This window comes from Stegostoma tigrinum, chromosome 6 (genome assembly GCF_030684315.1).
Source record: "Stegostoma tigrinum isolate sSteTig4 chromosome 6, sSteTig4.hap1, whole genome shotgun sequence".
In the NCBI taxonomy this organism is placed as follows: domain Eukaryota; kingdom Metazoa; phylum Chordata; class Chondrichthyes; order Orectolobiformes; family Stegostomatidae; genus Stegostoma; species Stegostoma tigrinum.
In genome coordinates this window covers 90365260-90385079 of record NC_081359.1, presented here as the reverse complement: position 1 = coordinate 90385079, position 19820 = coordinate 90365260, and the positions used below count along the sequence as shown (strand labels likewise).

Sequence of the window (19820 nt, the reverse complement as noted above, 5' to 3'; positions counted from 1 at the left end):
GCTGTGGCATGCAAGCAATCTGGCTGCTTCCGTGAACAGCTTGGCAGCTCCTATAGAGTGCCAGGCAAGGTGCTCAGAATCACTGGCAAGGCAAGAGACCCTGATATCATACCAAGAGCCCCTTCCTCACAAGGGGACAGGGTAGTGTCAGTAGGCTGTCAGTGGAAGGGCAACTACAAACAGCTTTCCCTTTGTCAGGATACTGCAGAGCTGGCCAGGTCTTTCACCTCCAAACCTCCTGCCAGCCTCAGCCCTGTGGGAGTTCAAGTCAAGGAGGGTGCATACAACATGTTCTGGGTCATCGAGAGAGCAATGTTCCTGGATTTGCCCAAAAAACCCAGGCCAATGGGCTCCACTGGAGATCAGACTCCCTCCAGCCCAGTGGCACACTCTAGGTTTAGCACAGAGACATACTGGGAGAAAAGGAGAGAAGAAAGCCTTTTGAGGGCACCTAGCTGGCACAGGTTACACCTCTTTCTAAATGCCTGATCACAGTTATTAATGAATGTTCACTTTTCACTATCAGCTGTGTCTGTCAGACTGCAAGAACAATTCTGAAGACACAGACCCAAGCCATGCTAAGCGCTACACAAGGTTTTATGATCTAAAATGAACAGCTCCTGCACCACGTGCAAAATATGGAAACTTGAAAGATGCCTTTAACTTTGGTCAAGAGGATGAATACTTGCAAAACATTGCTTGTGCATTGATCCCTGATGTGGTCAAGAGTACTTGAGGCCAGGAATTGTAGCCCACACAGTAGATTAATGCCTAAGGTTTACACAGCAGCTGGTGCTTGCAGGATTCCTTTACGTTTACTGCATAATACTGTGTAATGCTGTTATTCTATGAACTGTCAGTCATTGCTCAAATGTAAAGACCCCACCCTCACCAAGTGAAACACTTACCCCCTTAGTCCCACTCCAGGTGTGTGGCAGCCATTTTCATCTCAGTTGTGCATTCCATATTTACTTACTGTTACTGTTGTCTCTCCTCTTGCAGTGAATATCAGGGTTGTCTGTTATATTAGGTGTGCACCCAAATGTACATTTTCCTTTTTGGTAGGCCTTAATCCCATCAGCTTTGAATCTTGCCACATTCCAAGCTATTTTCTAAATCTTCCACTCCCTGATTTACAGTCCCAACCCCAGACATATTGAGTCAACATACTAGACATAATAACCCAGTGCCCTTCCTTTGGAACCAGGATATGGTCGATGACACCCCCTTTTATCTTCCCCTTAAAGTCAATTGTCTGTCACCTCTGCTTCCTTACAGATTGAGTTGCCCACCTGTACAGCCCCAGCATGCAGTCTCAAATCCCTACAATTGTGTCCCCCCTTCAGCAATGATCCCTGAAAACATTCCCTCTCTTTGACCTTTAGTGGATGGATCCCAAGATTGTCCTTAGCCACTACCTTGACCCACTTGGATGGAGAGCCCCAGACAATGAGTGACCAAATCTCTGACTGATTTCTGTGCAGCTCCTGATTGACTTCACATGAGCATCCATCTCCACCCACCCGCCCCCCCCCCCCCCCCCCCCGCCCCCGTCCCCAGTCTGTTTGTGTGACGCACACAGGACTGTCCATGGCCCAGTCCTCAGACTGTAGGGGTATATGTGCATTGGCTCTGGCAAATGGAGCATGCCCAAGCCCCTAGACTGATATTGGAGGCTGCCGTTGATGGAGAACTTGTGCAAGGATGCCCTGACTAAAGGATGCCGTTGATGGAGAACTTGTGCAAGGATGCCCTGACTAAAGGATGCCATTGATGGAGAACTTGTGCAAAGGTGCCCTGACTAAAGGATGCCGTTGATGGAGAACTTGTGCAAGGGTGCCCTGACTAAAGGATGCTTCCATTGACTTGATTGAAGACTGTTTCCCTTTGACTTTGAAGCATGGCCACTTGGGTTTGATACACATGTAATACATTTAGTTTGTATGCAGCTGACACATGGCATAGAATTGCAACTCCAGTTTGCTGCCTGCTCTTCTGACCGTCTAAGTTGGAAACAAGGCATGATGCAGCGCGGTGCTGTACAGCAACATCCCCATTCCCTGACTCATCAGTGCTGATGGCCACAACAAGTTGCCTAACTTTGTATCTGTGCTAATGGGCAAGGCAAGATCCATCTGAGCGGTCCAAGTGCAAAAACAAACAAGGCCTAGGCAAGGCAGGGATGTTATGAGTGTTGATGTCAGCACAAAGTGGATGAGTGCTAAGAGAGCAAGCGAAGATCCCTGAGGTGCTCCTGGTTGAATCCATAAGGTGGGTGCTTGTCCCAGTGTGCTGACAGCTGTATTTCCATGAAGGATGCTGGCATATTCCAAAATGCAGCATTGAAGTGTACAACCATGCTGTAGGTGGATTGGAGATGTGCCATAGTGACAGGGTGAGGTTGGTGTGTGTCAGATGCCAAGGTCTGTGATTGGTGGGTATGTGCATTCTCTAGCCATGAACTATGCCGTGAGACATTGGTGTCTTGTTTCCAATTTAGATGGTCAGAAGAGCAGGTAGCAAAGTGGAGTCGCCTGGTCCCTGCGTTGACTTTTGCAATGGGAATTGTCACCATCTAGCTTTTATTTGGTAGACGGGAAAATGGTATACTATATTTTAATGAGGTGAGATTAGATAATAATGAGATGTTAATACACATCGCTGAGTGCAAATATGCCTCTTGCAACCCACTAACAAGAATCTTATCTCGCATTCAACACTTGGTTAGAAAATAGGACTTTGTACTCCTCCCTCACCATCTCACATGATTTATTCAACTTTGTTGCCATGTCTATTGTTCAGAGGTTAGGAAGATTCTGCCCAATAACTCTGCTGATATTTAAGTCACAATTTTGAAATCTATATGTGTGCATAGCTGTTAAATGGGCTCCATTGTGCCTGTAACTTGGTGGCTTAGCATAAAATATTATGACAAATGGGCAGCCCATTATTTTGAACAGGGCACAGACATAGAGGCGTCTATTCTAGACATCTCCAGTAAACATAGCAGCCATTAAAGGGCTCATTAAAAAAAACAGAAAGCCATGGCAGTGTCTCAGACTTTGTCTTATTATTCCTAATGGCATCATAGAAATCGCTATGTTTTACATTAATGAGCTGATGGTAACGCAGCAGGAGATACACAAAACAGGGTATTCACAACTGTGACTTGTAAATACACTACTGGCAGCTGTACAAAGGAAGTCAACCTGTTTCTCTCTACCGTTTGTTTAAACTTTAATTGGATGTAGGTTTCTTTATATTGGCTTATATCAAACTTTTTGAGTGTTATTGGAACTGCATCACCCAGGCAAGTGGAGAGTACACATCCCTGGTTTATGCTTTGTGGATACTGGACAGACTTTTGGGAGTCAGGAATAGAGATATTTTCCTCAGAATTCCTAACCTCTGACTTGTTCTCACAGTTCCTTTGTTTTCATGATTGGTGTAGTTCAGTTTCTGGTCAATGGTAAGCCCCAGGATGTTGATAAAGGGGGCACTTCAGCAACAGCAATGATACGGAATATCAAGGGGAGATGCTTACATTCTCTCTTGTTAAGGATGCCCATTGGCTGGTACCAGTAGTGTTGCTTGCCATTATCAGTTCACTCTGAATGTTGTTTGGGCCTTGTTACATATTGACACAGACTGCTTCAGTATCTGAAGTATTGTGAATCATACTAAACATCATGCAATCATGAGCAAGTATTCCTTCTTCTGATTTTATCATGGAGAAAGCATCAATAAGCAGCTGAAAATGATTAGGATAAGGACACGACCTGAGAAACACCCCCAATAATGCCCTGGAGCTGAGATGACTGACTTCCAACAGCCACAACCATCATCCTTTGTGTCAGGTATCATCTAAATGGTGTAAAGTTTGTCCTTGATTCTCATAGACTGCAGATTTTCTGGGATACTTGATGCCATTCTCGGTCAAACACTTTTTCTTCTGGAGTTTGAATTCTGAGGAACGGTCACCGGACCTGCAATGCTAACTCTGTTTTCTCCTCCACAGATGCTGCCAACCTGTTGAGCTTTTCCAGCAACTTTGTTGTTGTTGTTGCTGTTATATTTTTCAGGAGTTGTCACTCTCACTTCTGTTGAGTTCAGTTCTTTTGTCTATGTTTGAACCAAGGCTGTAATGAAATCAGGAACCGAGTGGCCCTGAGCAAGTTACTGCTATTTAAAAACCACTTGAAAGCACTGTAGATGGTATCTTTTATCACTTTGCTGATGATTGAGAGCTGACGGATTTGGCAATCTGTCCTACCTTTTGTGTACAGGACATACCTGGACAATATTCCACAAGGTTGGGTAGATGCCAGTGTTGTGCCTGCACTGGAACAGCTTGGCTTGGGGAGTGGCTCATTCTGGAACTCAAGTTTTCAGTACTTTTGCAGAATGCTGTTAGGACCCATCTTTTCAAGCTCGAGGTCTTGATCTGAAGGGCCTTGATCTGAACGGCCTTGTGCCCAAATGCCCATTGACTCTTTCAACTTGAGGGAAACCTGGCACAAAGTGAAAGCCATGTGTCTTGCCCACGTGCTGGCTACTTTCCACAGGAAAAGTAATGAGGATGTTAATCCTGGCAAATACAATTTTGACAAACCCTTTGATTGAAATGCACTTTGCAGACTGATGTGGGAAATGTCTCAGTGTAACATGGTATGATTTAATGATTCAGTGAGATGAAAACATAATGCTGTCATAAACATCCACAAGCAGAATAGTGGCACAGTGCCTCAGTGGTTAAAGCAGTTGCCTCACAGAAACTAGGAATTCCAGTTCAATTCCACCCACTGGTGACTGTCTGTGTGGAGTTCACGCATTCTCCCTGTTCAATGTGGGATGCTCCAGTTTCCTCCTCCAGTCCAAAGATGTGCTGGTTAGATGGATTAACCATGCTAAATTGTCCACAGTGACTAGGGTAGGAAATGCAGGGATGAGATGGGCCTGGGTGGGATGCTGTTCATAGGTTTGGTGTGGACTTGATGGGCTGAATGGCCTGTTTGTACAATGCAGGAATTCTGTGAACTGCATCTGATTTTGAAAATGGCATAAATCTGTGGCATTCTGACTTAAGGAGCAGAAGAAGTGAGCACACCTCTGTCATGTCCAGCTGCAGGTCCTTGAACATTGGCAGATGTAGCCAACCATCTCATGGGATCACATGTTGACAGTGTTTTTGCAGTTTTGTGCAGTGAGATATGAAGACTTAAAATAACCACCCTTGCTATTTTATATGATATGATGTATCATGTATATTTTGATATGTTCCTACTGTGGCTACACTTCAGAAACAGGTCATTGACTGCCAAGTGTACGATTTGAGTTAAATGACTAAACACAGTCTGAACTTTCATAGCTAATGAAGTGATATGAAAATAATTAAGCACAGAATCACTGATCTGTACATTCTTGTTGTCAATCATCAAGGAGATTGCATCTGATTCGGAATGTTGGAAAATTAACAGCATAATTAAGCAGCAAATTAGATTTCTGGCTTTATTTTGAACAGCTTTGTTTGTTGTATGTTTCATGTTGACATAGCAGTAAATAAATGCCTCATGTTACTTATCTGCAAGTTGCATTAATTTTAATTAGTAAGCCCTTTTCTGAAATTTTAAACACTTAATGGCACTTTTACGCTAAGTAAGAATTGAACCTGATTTTATTGGGCTGAAGAAATTAGCCCTGACATTTCTCAGCCAAACCCCTCTGTGCAATATTTTAGGGACATTAGTCTGAGGAAAGATGAGCAGAGACATGTTATGCCATGTCTTTTTCCATTAATATTTTATGCCATTTCCTCTGTTGCCTTGGGTGGAACTTGGGGAAAATATGTTGCTGTTGAGCAAGAACATTTAAATGGGTCTGAATGATGTCGGAGCAATTTCTTGAGGTCTTTTATATCCTGTTTCTGAGATCAATGTAGTTTTGGTGTTGAGTAACATACTTTGTGTGTTCCAGTATAAAGAATGTCATGGTAAGGATAATCACCATGCAAGAAAACCTGTTTGACTACATCATCCAGGGATTGCTGCGTCCATCTAAGAAGTGAAATGGAGAGCAGTGATTTTTGAGTTTTTGAGGTCACTGTCTTTTGACTCTGAGATGACGTTGACTAAATTGAAAGTAAAATTAAATTCTGTCCCCTGAATTGAATCCTCATGTCCTACTTGCTGGAAAGCTAATATTTTATTGCCTGTCGCAGGGGCTTTTGTGAAGATGGTGGTGGTTTATTTTTTCTTGAACTGCTGTAGTCCATGTGGAGAAGGTAACACCATTAAGTGATGGGGATGAGAGTTCCAGAATTTTATCCTTGTGACAGTGAAGATGTGGTAATATATGTGTAAATTGGGATTTTCATGTGGCCTGGAGGTGAACTACACTGACAGATCAACCAAAATTTCATAAGACACCAAGCTATTAGAAAATGACTGGAATTGCTTCGAGACATATTGATAGAGTATTATAGCTACGGTGCACATGCTGGGCCTCTTCTACAAATGTCTCTCCATAACAATTTAAGAGAACTACACTTATCAACTTTTGATATAGGAGCAGAAGTAGAGTATTTGGCTCCTTGAGCTTGCTCTGCCATTCATATATGAGAATAACTAATCTGTTTGCCTTGTGAATTTACCCCATTAACCTTTGATTCCCTGGCTTAACAATAACCTATTATTCAATGACTCCACCTGTTGAGGCCGAGAGCTCCAAAGTTATACAACCTTCTGACTGAATAATAGAATCCATTCAGTGTGGAAGCAGGCCATTTAGCCCATCAAGCCCACACTGACCCTCTGAAGAGCAGCTCATCCAGCCCGTCACCCTACCTTATCCCCATTACTCCATACTACCCGGTCCGGTTGAACGGCAGAGCAGACTCAAGGGGCTGAATGGCCTACTCCTATTCTTAATTCTTATGGTCTTAAGGGCAGCCTAGTCAGCCTCATTTGAACTGCCTCCAATTCACTTACACCCTTTCTTAAATGAAGAAGCCTGAAATGTGTTGATATCAGTGCTCTGTACAAATGAAGCACAACATTGTTGCTTTTATGATCAATTCCCCACACAATAAGGGATGGCATCTATTAACCTTCTCGATAATGTGCTGTATTTAGATAGCAACCATTTGTGACTCGCCCCAGGACACTTAAATCCTTTTATGCTTGAGATTTCTGCTGTTGATCTCTTTTTAATTAATACTTCCAGCTTTTCATTCTTCCTGCCAAAGTGAACAACTTCACATTTTTCCACGTTATTCTCTTATCTGCCAGAATTTTTTTGCCTACTGGCATGACCCATCCATATCATTCTAGAAACTCCTCATGTCTTCTTCACAACATACCTATTTTTGTGTCATCTGCAAATTTAGGCATCATGCATTTTCTCTGCTCATCTAAGTCATTGAGGTTAATTGTAGGAGGTTGAGGCCTTTGCAATACTCCACTCATTACATCCTGCCAGCCAGAAGAAGATCCATCTATGCACACTCACTGTTTTCTGTCAGACAGCCAGTTTTCTACTCATGCAAATATATTATCAGAATGCAACGAAATTTTATATCCATCAATAGCTTTGGACATGTCACTTTATCAAATGTTTTCTGAAAATCCATTGTGGATGAGTCTAGGTGCTATTGTTGAGCCACAGCACGTTAGTCTTTCAAAGAACTCCAGTAAATTGGTTAAGCACGATATCCCCTGATATTACAGAGAGGCCTGGAAAGAGAGGACGTAGAGAAGATGTTTCCATTAGTAGGAGAGACTAGAACCTAAGGGCCCAGCCTCAGAGTGGAGGGATGACCCTTTCAAACTGAGCTGACAAGGAAGTTCTGTAACCAGAGGGTGGTTAATCTGCGGAACGCATTGCCGCAGAAGGATATGGAGGCTGAGTGTTTAAGACAGAGATAGATGGTCTCTTGATTAGTAAGGTATCAAGATTTATGGGGAGAAGGCAGGAGAATGAGGTTAAGAAACATATCAACCACCATCAAATGGCGGAGCAGACTGGATGGACAAATGGCCTAATTCTGCTCCTATATTTTACGGTCTTATGGTCTTACCTGCATGTCAAAGATCAGCGAGTGACAGAGCTAAGCAATTCCACAATTATTTGATCAGACCTAAGCTCTGTATCTGTGCAGTTCTGGTCGCCACACGATCAAAAGGATGTGATGGCTTTGGAGAGGGTACAGAAATCGTTTACTAGGATGTTCCATTTGGAACGTATAAAGGAGAGATTGGACAATGGTTTGTCTTCATTTGAACATCAAAGGATGAGGTGCAACTTGCTAGGTATAAAATTATGAGAGGCATGGATAAAATGGATAGTCAGAGTCTTCATCCCAGAGTAGAAATGTCAGTTACTGAGGGTTATAGGTTCAAGGTAAAAGTTTAGAGGAGATGTGATAGGCAGGTTTTTTACTCAGAGGGTGGTAAGTGCCTGGAATGCACTGCCAGAGGAAGTGGTGGAGGCAGATACAGTAGCAACATTTGAGAAGCACCTCGATAGATATATGAATAGGTAGGAAATTGAAAGATATGGACAACGCAGAGGCAAAAGGTTTTTAATTTAGAAAGGCATGTGTGTTGCTGTTGTCTTGGTGGGTCTGAAGGGCCTGTTCCTGTGCTGTATGTTCTTTGCTCTCTGCAGTCTTGCCACAACCAGCCATGAATGGTGTTGAACAATTAAACAATTCACTGGAAGATGATCCTGCACAGATATCTCCAACCTTAGTGATGAAAGAGACCAGCACATTAGTGCAAAGGTATGGCTGATGCATTCACAATAATCTTCAGCCAGAAGTGCTGAGTAGATGATCTATCTCAGCTACCTTCATAGGCCCCAGCATCACAATCACCAGTCTTTAGTCAGTTTGATTCACTCCACACGTTATCCAGAAATGTTTAGAGATATTGGATGCTGAAAACTCCTTGGGCCTTGACAACATTCTGGAAATAGTGCTGAAGTCTGGTGTTCTAGAATTTGCTGTGTGGCTGCTGACATTGTGGGAAATTGCAGATGTGATAGACTGCCAGTACATTCAACTCTAATGAGAAAAAAGTCATTGCACCCAGTGGTTAGAAGTGGTGTACAATGAGTAGCACTAACAGTGGGGCTATGGTGAGAATTGCGCTCGAATGCTGTATGGTACTTTGTTAGTTGACAGGACATGGATGTTTCAGTATTACCACAGAAACAATCCCACATTTCTCCTGCTAAGGCCAGGATTCCCCCCTCATTGGGAGTGAGCACCCATCCATGCGTATGGGTCCTCCTTGTCTTGATAAGGGTTGTTTTTGCCTGTAGTGAGAGAAAGGGAGGAATTGAGTGAGATGAAGTGGGTGGCACAGCTGTTAGACCTTGTGTGGGTGGACAAAAGATGATGAAATGGGTTGAATGACTGACTAGGCTGTACAGGACCATTAAGGGTTTGTGCCGTGGGAAATTGGGAGCATCGGATGGGGTGGGGTGTGGCGTTGGGGGGGTGGTGGTTAAGAGCAAATGAGAGAAAATATTTCAGGCAACAATGAGAGGGCCAGAGCATAAGCATTGGTAGGAAGTAGCTGCAGTATCAGAAATAGAGTGAGCATAAGAAAAAATTATGGCACTTAGAGATAATGGGAACTGCAGATGCTGGAAAAACCAAGATAACTCTATAATCCCTGAAGGGTCTAGGGCCGAAATGTCAGCTTTTGTGCTCCTAAGATGCTGCTTGGCCTGCTGTGTTCATCCAGCTCTACACTTAATTATGGCACTTATCCTGGCACAATGGGGAAGATCATTGAACTTCTTATGGCACTGCTGGCCATGAACTTCTTAGGGCACTGCTGGCCATAGCTCAGACTGTGGAGATGGCACTGACCCAGGTAGCAACCTCGATCCAGGCTGGCAAGGTGTGTTGCTGTGGCCTCCTCTGCTGATCCTCTGGGAAGTGGACTCCTCTCTTTGTACAAAGATAGTAAGAACTGCCAATGCTGGAGTCAGAGATAACACAGTGTGGAGCGGGAGGAACACAGCAGGCCAGGAGGCATCGGAGGAGCAGGAAAGTTGATGTTTTGGGTCGAGACCCTTCTTCAGACCCTCTCTTCTGAAGGAAGGTCCCAACCCGAAACGTCAACTTTCTGACTCCTATGATGCTCCCTAGCCTGCTGTGTTCCTCCAGTTCTACATTGTGTTATCTCCTCTTTTTTGCACCAACTATTTGCCAGGACCCCCAGGTCCAAATCAGAGGCTCCCACATGCTGCAGCCTTGACACATCACATGTCATTAATGAAACTTAATTAAATGCTTAATTATATAATATTCACTTATTTATGTTTTTTTTATTATCTGCACCAACAATTTGTAAACAATGTAAGAATAAAGAGACCTTTACATACTTTCTCTGGTAGCAACAGGAATTTTCTAATTGACTTCAGGCACAATGGGAATGCCTTACCTACCTGCAGTTATGGACCTAACATCAGACCATGGAGCTAGTGCTCCAGGAAGGCCTACAGTCCCTCCACATTTACCTGGATGGGTGTGCAACCAAAAGACACCCCATAAAAGTAGCCCCTAGTCCCTCACCAGCGGTGGCTTGGCTGCTTTGTATTTTTTGAAAATACCCGCTTTTAAAAGACTACTTAACTGAAGCATCCTGTCAGCTACTCATTGGTGCTGCAGTCAAACAGGCCTCAGATTAGCTCTGCAGCTTTGAGAACCATCCCAATTAACTGTCAGCTAAGATTCCAGGTCAATGAAACGAATCCCTCTGAGATGGCTTTGCGACCTGAGACCAGTCCCTGTTCCCATTTCCCACTTCCAAAGTGCATGTTCAGCCCAAACTCCTTCCATCACAGGACTGAAATTATTCCTGTATGATTAAAAGACTTTTGTTGCTTATGAAAAGTTTTTGGTACAGATGTGGGGTAATGAATAATTTAACTGTTGATCCGGTATATTATTATACCTGATTATGATGGCACTGTTAAAGTAGTGATCATCTTGTGATCAGAGAAGGAATGATGCGTAAATACATGGGCTCAGCGGGAAAGGAAACAGACATTTGAAAGAAGGTTGAGATATTTTGGTTGCAATTACCTCTGAGTTGTTACTCATATGGATGATTACATTTTGTAGTAGTTGCAAAAGAAAAGCAAACACCTGGATGGCTGAGTGATGATTATTAATCTCAGATTATAAGATGGCAGTGTTCTGCTAAACAGATTTATTTCTTGTCCCCAAAGACTACAAAATAACAAGATAATAAAATGAGAGGCTGGATGAACACAGCAGGCCAAGCAGCATCTCAGGAGCACAAAAGCTGACGTTTCGGGCCTAGACCCTTCATCAGCGAGGGGGATGGGGAGAGGGAACTGGAATAAATAGGGAGAGAGGGGGAGGCGGACTGAAGATGGAGAGTAAAGAAGATAGGTGGAGAGGAGAGTATAGGTGGGGAGGTAGGGAGGGGATAGGTCAGTCCAGGGAAGACGGACAGGTCAAGGAGGTGGGATGAGGTTAGTAGGTAGCTGGGGGTGCGGCTTGGGGTGGGAGGAAGGGATGGGTGAGAGGAAGAACCGGTTAGGGAGGCAGAGACAGGTTGGACTGGTTTTGGGATGCAGTGGGTGGGGGGGAAGAGCTGGGCTGGTTGTGTGGTGCAGTGGGGGGAGGGGACGAACTGGGCTGGTTTAGGGATGCAGTAGGGGAAGGGGAGATTTTGAAACTGGTGAAGTCCACATTGATACCATATGGCTGCAGGGTTCCCAGGCGGAATATGAGTTGCTGTTCCTGCAACCTTCGGGTGGCATCATTGTGGCAGTGCAGGAGGCCCATGATGGACATGTCATCTAGAGAATGGGAGGGGGAGTGGAAATGGTTTGTGACTGGGAGGTGCAGTTGTTTGTTGCGAACTGAGCGGAGGTGTTCTGCAAAGCGGTCCCCAAGCCTCCGCTTGGTTTCCCCAATGTAGAGGAAGCCGCACCGGGTACAGTGGATGCAGTATACCACATTGGCAGGTGTGCAGGTGAACCTCTGCTCAATGTGGAATGTCATCTTGGGGCCTGGGATAGGGGTGAGGGAGGAGGTGTGGGGACAAGTGTAGCATTTCCTGCGGTTGCAGGGGAAGGTGCCGGGTGTGGTGGGGTTGGAGGGCAGTGTGGAGCGAACAAGGGAGTGACGGAGAGAGTGGTCTCTCCGGAAAGCAGACAGGGGTGGGGATGGAAAAATGTCTTGGGTGGTGGGGTCGGATTGTAAATGGCGGAAGTGTCGGAGGATGATGCGTTGTATCCGGAGGTTGGTAGGGTGGTGTGAGAGAACGAGGGGGATCCTCTTAGGGTGATTGTGGCAGGGGCGGGGTGTGAGGGATGTGTTGCGGGAAATACGGGAGACGCGGTCAAGGGCGTTCTCGATCACTGTGGGGGGAAAGTTGCGGTCCTTAAAGAACTTGGACATCTGGGATGTGCGGGAGTGGAATGTCTTATCGTGGGAGCAGATGCGGCGGAGGCGGAGGAATTGGGAATAGGGGATGGAATTTTTGCAGGAGGGTGGGTGGGAGGAGGTGTATTCTAGGTAGCTGTGGGAGTCGGTGGGCTTGAAATGGACATCAGTTACAAGCTGGTTGCCTGAGATGGAGACTGAGAGGTCCAGGAAGGTGAGGGATGTCCCCTTCCCCTACTGCATCCCTAAACCAGCCCAGTTTGTCCCCTCCCCCCACTGCACCACACAACCAGCCCAGCTCTTCCCCCCCACCCACTGCATCCCAAAACCAGTCTAACCTGTCTCTGCCTCCCTAACCGGTTCTTCCTCTCACCCATCCCTTCCTCCCACCCCAAGCCGCACCCCCAGCTACCTACTAACCTCATCCCACCTCCTTGACCTGTCCGTCTTCCCTGGACTGACCTATCCCCTCCCTACATCCCCACCTATACTCTCTCCACCTATCTTCTTTACTCTCCATCTTCGGTCCGCCTCCCCCTCTCTCCCTATTTATTCCAGAACCCTCTCCCCATCCCCCTCTCTGATGAAGGGTCTAGGTCCGAAACGTCAGCTTTTGTGCTCCTGAGATGCTGCTTGACCTGCTGTGTTCATTCAGCCTCACATTTTATTATCTTGGAATTCTCCAGCATCTGCAGTTCCCATTATCTCTGATACAAAATAACAAATAGCGTTTGCTAGGACTCTTGAGGAATAGCATATGAATGCAATGAGCTAATGTTAAATTTATTTAAAACTGGAAAACATTTACAAGATTGAAAGGATGAAGCTATCAGGAAAGATCGCACAGTCTCTTTCTCAGCATGGATACTGGTTTAAGGCTTTTTAAAATTATGACTGTTTTATAGAGTGGTTGTGTATTTTTCTGCACGTGTCTGAGACTAGAAGAAGTGGACATAGAAACACACAAACTTCCTTTGCACCAAATAAAGAAGTTAGAGCAAACTGTTTCAATCGGAGACCTTTGGTGTCAAATGGAGTATAATGCTGCTAGCAATGATATATGTGTGTGTATATAAAGCAAGATTTCATTCATCCATGAGAGAGCTTGGAGTTAAGGAATGTGATTGTACTGGTAATTAGAGTCAGAGAAGGTCCATGTGGAGGAGAAACACTGGCATAGATCATTTAGATCCAAGCAGTTGATGGACGTGATGTCAATTCTCTGTAATCACTACTTACAAGACCAGAAGATATAGGAAGAGATGCATACCATTCAGCCCATAGAGTCTGCTCCTCCATGACTGATCTGACAGTCCTCAACTGTATTTCCCTGCTTTTCCCCGTAAGCCTTGATTCTCATATTGATTTTAAAAAATCAGGCTATTGTGTGACTTTGATATTTGTAATGAATGCTTAACGTTCTATCCTGGAAATTGATGATTCATGGCAGGTATATTTAACAATAGTTTTGTGTTTATGAGAAAGAACTCTTCACTGATCACACATGAATGACTCATGGTGGAAAGTTGCATAATGCACTGCTGACACTATTTGGGATCAGCCCACTTCTTTGTAACTGAGAACTGTTTATTTTATATGAATACAAGAGTTGGGATTTCTGGCGTTGTATTCATGTTTTCCATGCTCAGAGTTCCTGGTTAAGAAGACAGTCCAGGGAATGAGGATATTAGTAATTGTCTAAAATTGCTCGTGGGCTGATAATTTGGAATTTAAAATGAAGTAAAAGAACAGGAGTATTTCTTTAGAGATAATGGGAACTGCAGATGCTGGAGATTCCAAGATAATAAAATGTGAGGCTGGATGAACACAGCAGGCCAAGCAGCATCTCAGGAGCACAAAAGCTATAAAAGCTTTTGTGCTCCTGAGATGCTGCTTGGCCTGCTGTGTTCATCCAGCCTCACATTTTATTATCTAGGAGTATTTCTTTAGGCCATTTTTATATACAACATCTTCACCATATTCTCCTTAAAAAGTTAGATATGGTTATGTCAATAACAAAACATATTAATGCAGTACTAAGGTAAATAAAAAATGCCCTGACTTACATCCCTTAAGATTAATTGTCACCCTGATTAATATCAATAAGGCATCTTTCAATTCAGTAAGCAACAAAATTTGATGTCAGTAGCTGGATACATTCATAACAATATAAAACATATCTTAAATCTTTTAGAGGGTTACAAACTGAGCTTTAAGTGGTAAAGCTATTTAAATATTGTTCACTACTGAGTGGACGTGGATGTTATGATTTACTGTTCTATTATAAAATTAGTTATTTTCATAAATTTGTCATGGTTGACTGCATAAGCAGGCCAAAAGCTGTTTGCCATTTTTTACATGCACTGTTCCAAAATAGACTCTTTAATATATTACATGCTAACAGAGGGGAAATTATTGTGATTTTACAGACTGCGACAAAGTAGAGCTCAGAATGAAACTGTAAGTTGCCTATTTTATTTGGAAATCATAATGTTAAGAAGTTTCATTGGATTTACCTCCCATCACCAACAATAATTTGTTTTATTTCTGGTTGCATCCCATTAGCATTAACATTTTATTAAACCATTAGACTTCCGATTGATATTCACAGCAGTTCTTCTCCTCGGTGAAAATCTGATAGTTAAGTATAAAGTAATGCTTCAGAAAGAGTTAATGTTGAAGTTGCATTAAGGTCTATCCATAACAGTCTTTAGGTGGAGAGGCATGCCACCTGGTAAGAGATCACTATGGGGACATGTCTGCGGGTTATCTCTGGCTCTTGACAGTTGTAATTATGGCCAATTATTTACTGTAATGTGAATTGTGTTTATTGCTATAATACAATAAACATATATCTTGAGATGTAAGGTTAAGGTTTTCTCTACCTCTAACTAAGGTTTTCTGGCTGGTTATCCTCCAGCACTGATGCTTAGATAAACGCTTAATGTCAGCATAGAATTGAGGATTGGTGGTAGTGAACTACTTAAAACCACACGCAACTGATGATTGGTACACAGAACCTAATATGACATGGTGTTCAATGGTGGGCACCATTGCTGAACAATCTCAAGGCAACAACAATGGAAATAAACCTTTTGACCTGGGAGAAAAGGTTCAGAAGAAAATGAATTTATCATTTTTAGAACATCACTAGTTTGAGAAGACAAAGTGTGAAGCTGGATGAACACAGCAGGCTTCATCCAGCTTCACACTTTGTTATCGTGGATTCTCCAGCATCTGCAGTTCCCATTTTCACTAGTTTGAGAAGATTGTGAGCAGCTAAAATGCAAAACCTGTCATATGGTCAGCATTACCTGTGGAAGCGTAACAGAATCTAAGCAACACTCCAGAAGAAAACTTTTACCTCAGAGCTGGCAAGAGGTACAGTGCAAAGGTGTGGGCTAGGAAAAGATTAACAACTAGCCATTTTGTGAAGAGAATGAGACTTTAGAAGATAAGACTCTGTGGGACCATTACAGTGACACAGCTACAGAATGACATGGAGTGGGACCTGATTCTTAAAAGGTACAGAGCATTTAGGAATGACAGGAAACTATAAACAGATAAATGGGTGGCTCTGTTTGCCAATTACAGCATTAGCACAAGAGAGAAGGATGATCAATGTTCAGGAAACCAAGGTGTGGAAGCAGGTTGGCCAGAAATGAGATATGATAAAGATAAGAACTCACCACTTTTGGCATATAGGCCCTGTCAGCTACAGTGGAATGTAACTGATCAAATAGTGAGAGTTTGTCAGAAAGACTGGAAAACATACAGACTGGAAAAATCTGATGGACAAAGGTCGCTGAGATGAAAAGTTCATATCACATTTTCAGGATAGATTCTTATTAAAAGCATGTTCTGGAGCTGAGCAGAGAGCAACCTGTACTAGACCTGGCATTGTGCAATGAGATAAGATTAAGTCTAGTTCTGGTCACCCAGTTATAGAAAAGGTGTTGTTAAACTGGAGAGGGTTCAGAAGTGATTTACCAGGATGTTGTCAGGTATAGAAAGTTCAAGCTATAAAGAAAAGCTCGATAGGCTGGGACATTTTTCACTAGAATGTAGACGGTTGAGAGTTGACCTTAAAGAAGTTTATAAAAACATGAAGGGTATACAGATGGTTAATAGTAGGTATCTTTTCCCAGGATAGGGGATTTCAAGACTAGGGAACATATTTTAAAGGTGAGACATGAGATCTTTAACAAGGACATGAATGGCATTTTTTTTACACATAGGATGGTTTGTGTGTGGAGTGAACTTCCTGAGGAAGTGGTAAATAAGGGTGCAATTACATTATTTAAAAGATGTTTAGATAAGTACATGAATAGGAAAGGTTTGGAAGTATGTGGGCCAGGAGCAGGCAGGTGGGACTAGTTTAGTTTGGGATTACGTTCAGCATGGACTGGTTAGACCAAAGGGTCTTTATCCGTGCTGTATGACTCTATGATTCTTCAACTGTATAAAAATCTCATTAGTTCCCTTAGGAAACAGCTTTCATAGTATGATTGAATTTTATGTTACATTTGAGGGAGAAAGGAATGTGTCAGAGAGGGATTTTTTAAAAAGTGAGGTCAATTATGAGGGCATGCAAACAGAGCTAGCTAAAGTGAATTGGCAAATTAGGTTAAAGGATAGTTCAGTAGAGATACAGCGGCAGTCATTTAAAGGCTATTTCAAAATACAGACAATAAATTCATTCCATCAAGTAAGAAAAGTTCCAAGGGATGGAGCCCCCACCCCTCCCCGACCCTCATCCATGGTTAACAAAAAATGTTAAAGACAGTATCAAACTAAAATAGAAAAAAGAATAAGGTAGGTGACAGGTCATAAAATGAAATAGAATATATTAAAAAAGCAAAAAGATAAAAGAAAGAGGAAAAAATTAGAGTACAAGAGCAAGCTCGTCAAAAGCATAAAAACAGATAGTAAGAGTTTATATAAATATTAGAAGAAAAGTGACAAAAAAATGATACTAGTCCGATAAAAAGTGGGACTGAAGAATTAATAATGCAAATCAGAAAATGGCTGATGAATTGAACAGGTATTTTGCATCAGATTTCACTTTAAGAAGATACAAATAATTTCCCAGAAGCAATGATAATTCAAGAAATAGATGGGAAGGAAGAACTCAGGAAAACCATAGCCACTAGGAAGGTGGCTCAATGTGGTTGGGTACTGTTGAACTTAATCCTGAGGCCTTAGAAACAGTGACCAATAAGATAATTGATACATTGGCCTCAATTTTCCAAAACTCCCTTGATTTGGGACAGTCCCATTAGATTGGAGGATAGCAAATATAGCTCAATTATTCAGAAGAGGAAGGAGACAAATACAGGGCATCTTAACATTTTAGTTTAATGTCTGTCAGAGGGAAAATGTTAGAAGCTATTATCAAAGAAGTTACAGCATGGCATTTGGATAAGTACAAGGGAATCAAGAGAATTAACATGGTTTTATGAAATGTTACACCAATCAATTGGAGTTCCTTGCCGACGTTATATGTGCTGTGGATAAAAGGGGACCATTGGATGTACTGTACTTAGGTTTCCAGAAAGCGTTTGCTATGGTACCAAATGAAAGGTTATTGCAGAAAACGAAAGCTCATGATGTAGGGGATTGCATTTGGCTTGGATAACGGATCAGTTGGTGAACAGAAAGCGAAGAATAGACATAAATAGGTCATCTTCAGATTATCAAGATGTAATGGACGATGTGTCAAAGGGATCAGTTGCTACAACTCAGCTGTTCACAACATGTATACATGACTTAGGTGGAGGGACACGAGGTTTGGTTATCAGATTTGCTGATGACACAAAGATGAGTAGGAAATTGGAATGACCAGTAAGCTGTGCATAGTCAGGAAGGAGAGATCACATCCAGAATAGTTTGGGGGCTCTAGAGACAATGGGAGGAATTTAGTGTAAAGGCGTAAGAGTTATTTTTTGCTTGCTTTTTTGGTTCATAGTCTGTAAGGTGTTTTTACAGGATAAATTGAAAGCTAGGTTTGGGGACCCATTACAAAAGAAAGAACACCATCACAGGAAAATCATAAGTTCATTGTTTGGTAATACCTGCTAATTTGACTGTCAGGTTAATTTCAGATTGTAAGTAATTGGGAGAAATATTTACAGGTTACAGACTAAAAGACCAATAGGAATCTTTTTAAAACAATAAATTATGACCTGTATAAACAAAATAGAGATGTCGGCCCATATTGAACCTGCATGATGTGATACCTGGTGGACTCCATTGTGTTTCTTCGTGACCACTTCTAATAACAAGTGTTGGTTGCTTGAGAAACACTGGATTAGAGTTGATGAGTTGGAGCCTGAGCTTCAAACATCCAACACATCAGGGATGGGGAAGGGTAGAGTCACCTGGATACTGTGTTTCAGGAGGCAGTCATATCCCTTAGATTAACTACTTTGGATTCAGTTAGTTTGAATTCGCTAACCACTGAGCCACCATCCTGCCATTAATTTGGGAGGAACAGCAGAAATTCATCCTAAGGAAGAAAAAACATACTAAGGGGAGGATGAATCAACCATGGCTGACAAGGGAAGACAGAGACAGCATAAAAGAAAAACAAAAAACAATGTGGCAAAGATTAGTGGAAAGCCAGAGGATTGATCGGGCTTTAAAAATGAGCAGAGAATAACTAAAAAAAGCAATAAAGGGGAAGAAGATGAAATATGAGAGTAAGCTAGCTAGTAATACCAAAGAAGATTGCAAGAGATTTTTTTTCGATATCTGACAAATCTGCTAGAATTCTTTAAGGAGGTAATGAGCAAGTTAGACAAAGGAGAGCCAGTGGACATGATATCCATTTGCATTTCTGGAAGGCCTTTGAAAAGATGCTGCATTTGAGGCTGCTAAATAAAATAAGAGCCTATGGTGTTAGGGACAAGGTTGTGACGGTGATGGAGGATTGGCTGACTGGCAGAAGACAGACAGTGGGGATAAAGTGGAGTCCCGTAGGGGTCAGTGTTGGGACCACAACTATTCACATTATACATTAACGAGCTGGATGAAGGAACTGAGGGCATTGCTGTTAAGTTTGCAAATGACACAAAGATGGTTGGAGGGACAAGTGTTGAGGAAATAGGGAGGCTGCCGAAGGGTTTGGACAGGTTATGGCAGATGGAATATAATGTGGCAAAGTGTGTGGTTATGCGCTGTGGTAGGAAGAATAGAGGCATGGACTATTTTCTAAATGGGGAACGGCATGGAAATCTGAAGCACAAAGGGACTTAGGAATTCTAGTTCAGAGTTCTCTTCAGGTTAACATGCAGGTTCAATTGGCAGTTAGGGAGGCAAATGCAATGTAGGCATTAATTTCATGAGGGCTCGATACAGGAGTAGAGACGTATGGTCAGGCTGTATA

The 19820-nt window shown here is 42.7% G+C and overlaps 1 protein-coding gene across 4 annotated transcripts in view; it reads left to right on the top strand.

The window, feature by feature from the left end:
- Positions 1-19820, top strand: part of LOC125453700 (P2Y purinoceptor 2-like) — a 166251-nt gene that overhangs the window by 132706 nt on the left and 13725 nt on the right. Inside the window, exon 1 of one of the 4 annotated variants that reach the window (XM_048533594.2) lies at positions 14864-14893. The exons of the other annotated variants lie outside the window; for them this stretch is intronic. The gene's annotated coding sequence lies outside the window, so the exon portion shown is untranslated. Of the gene's footprint in view, positions 1-14863; positions 14894-19820 lie in introns of those variants that run through there. 4 annotated transcript variants of the gene reach the window in all.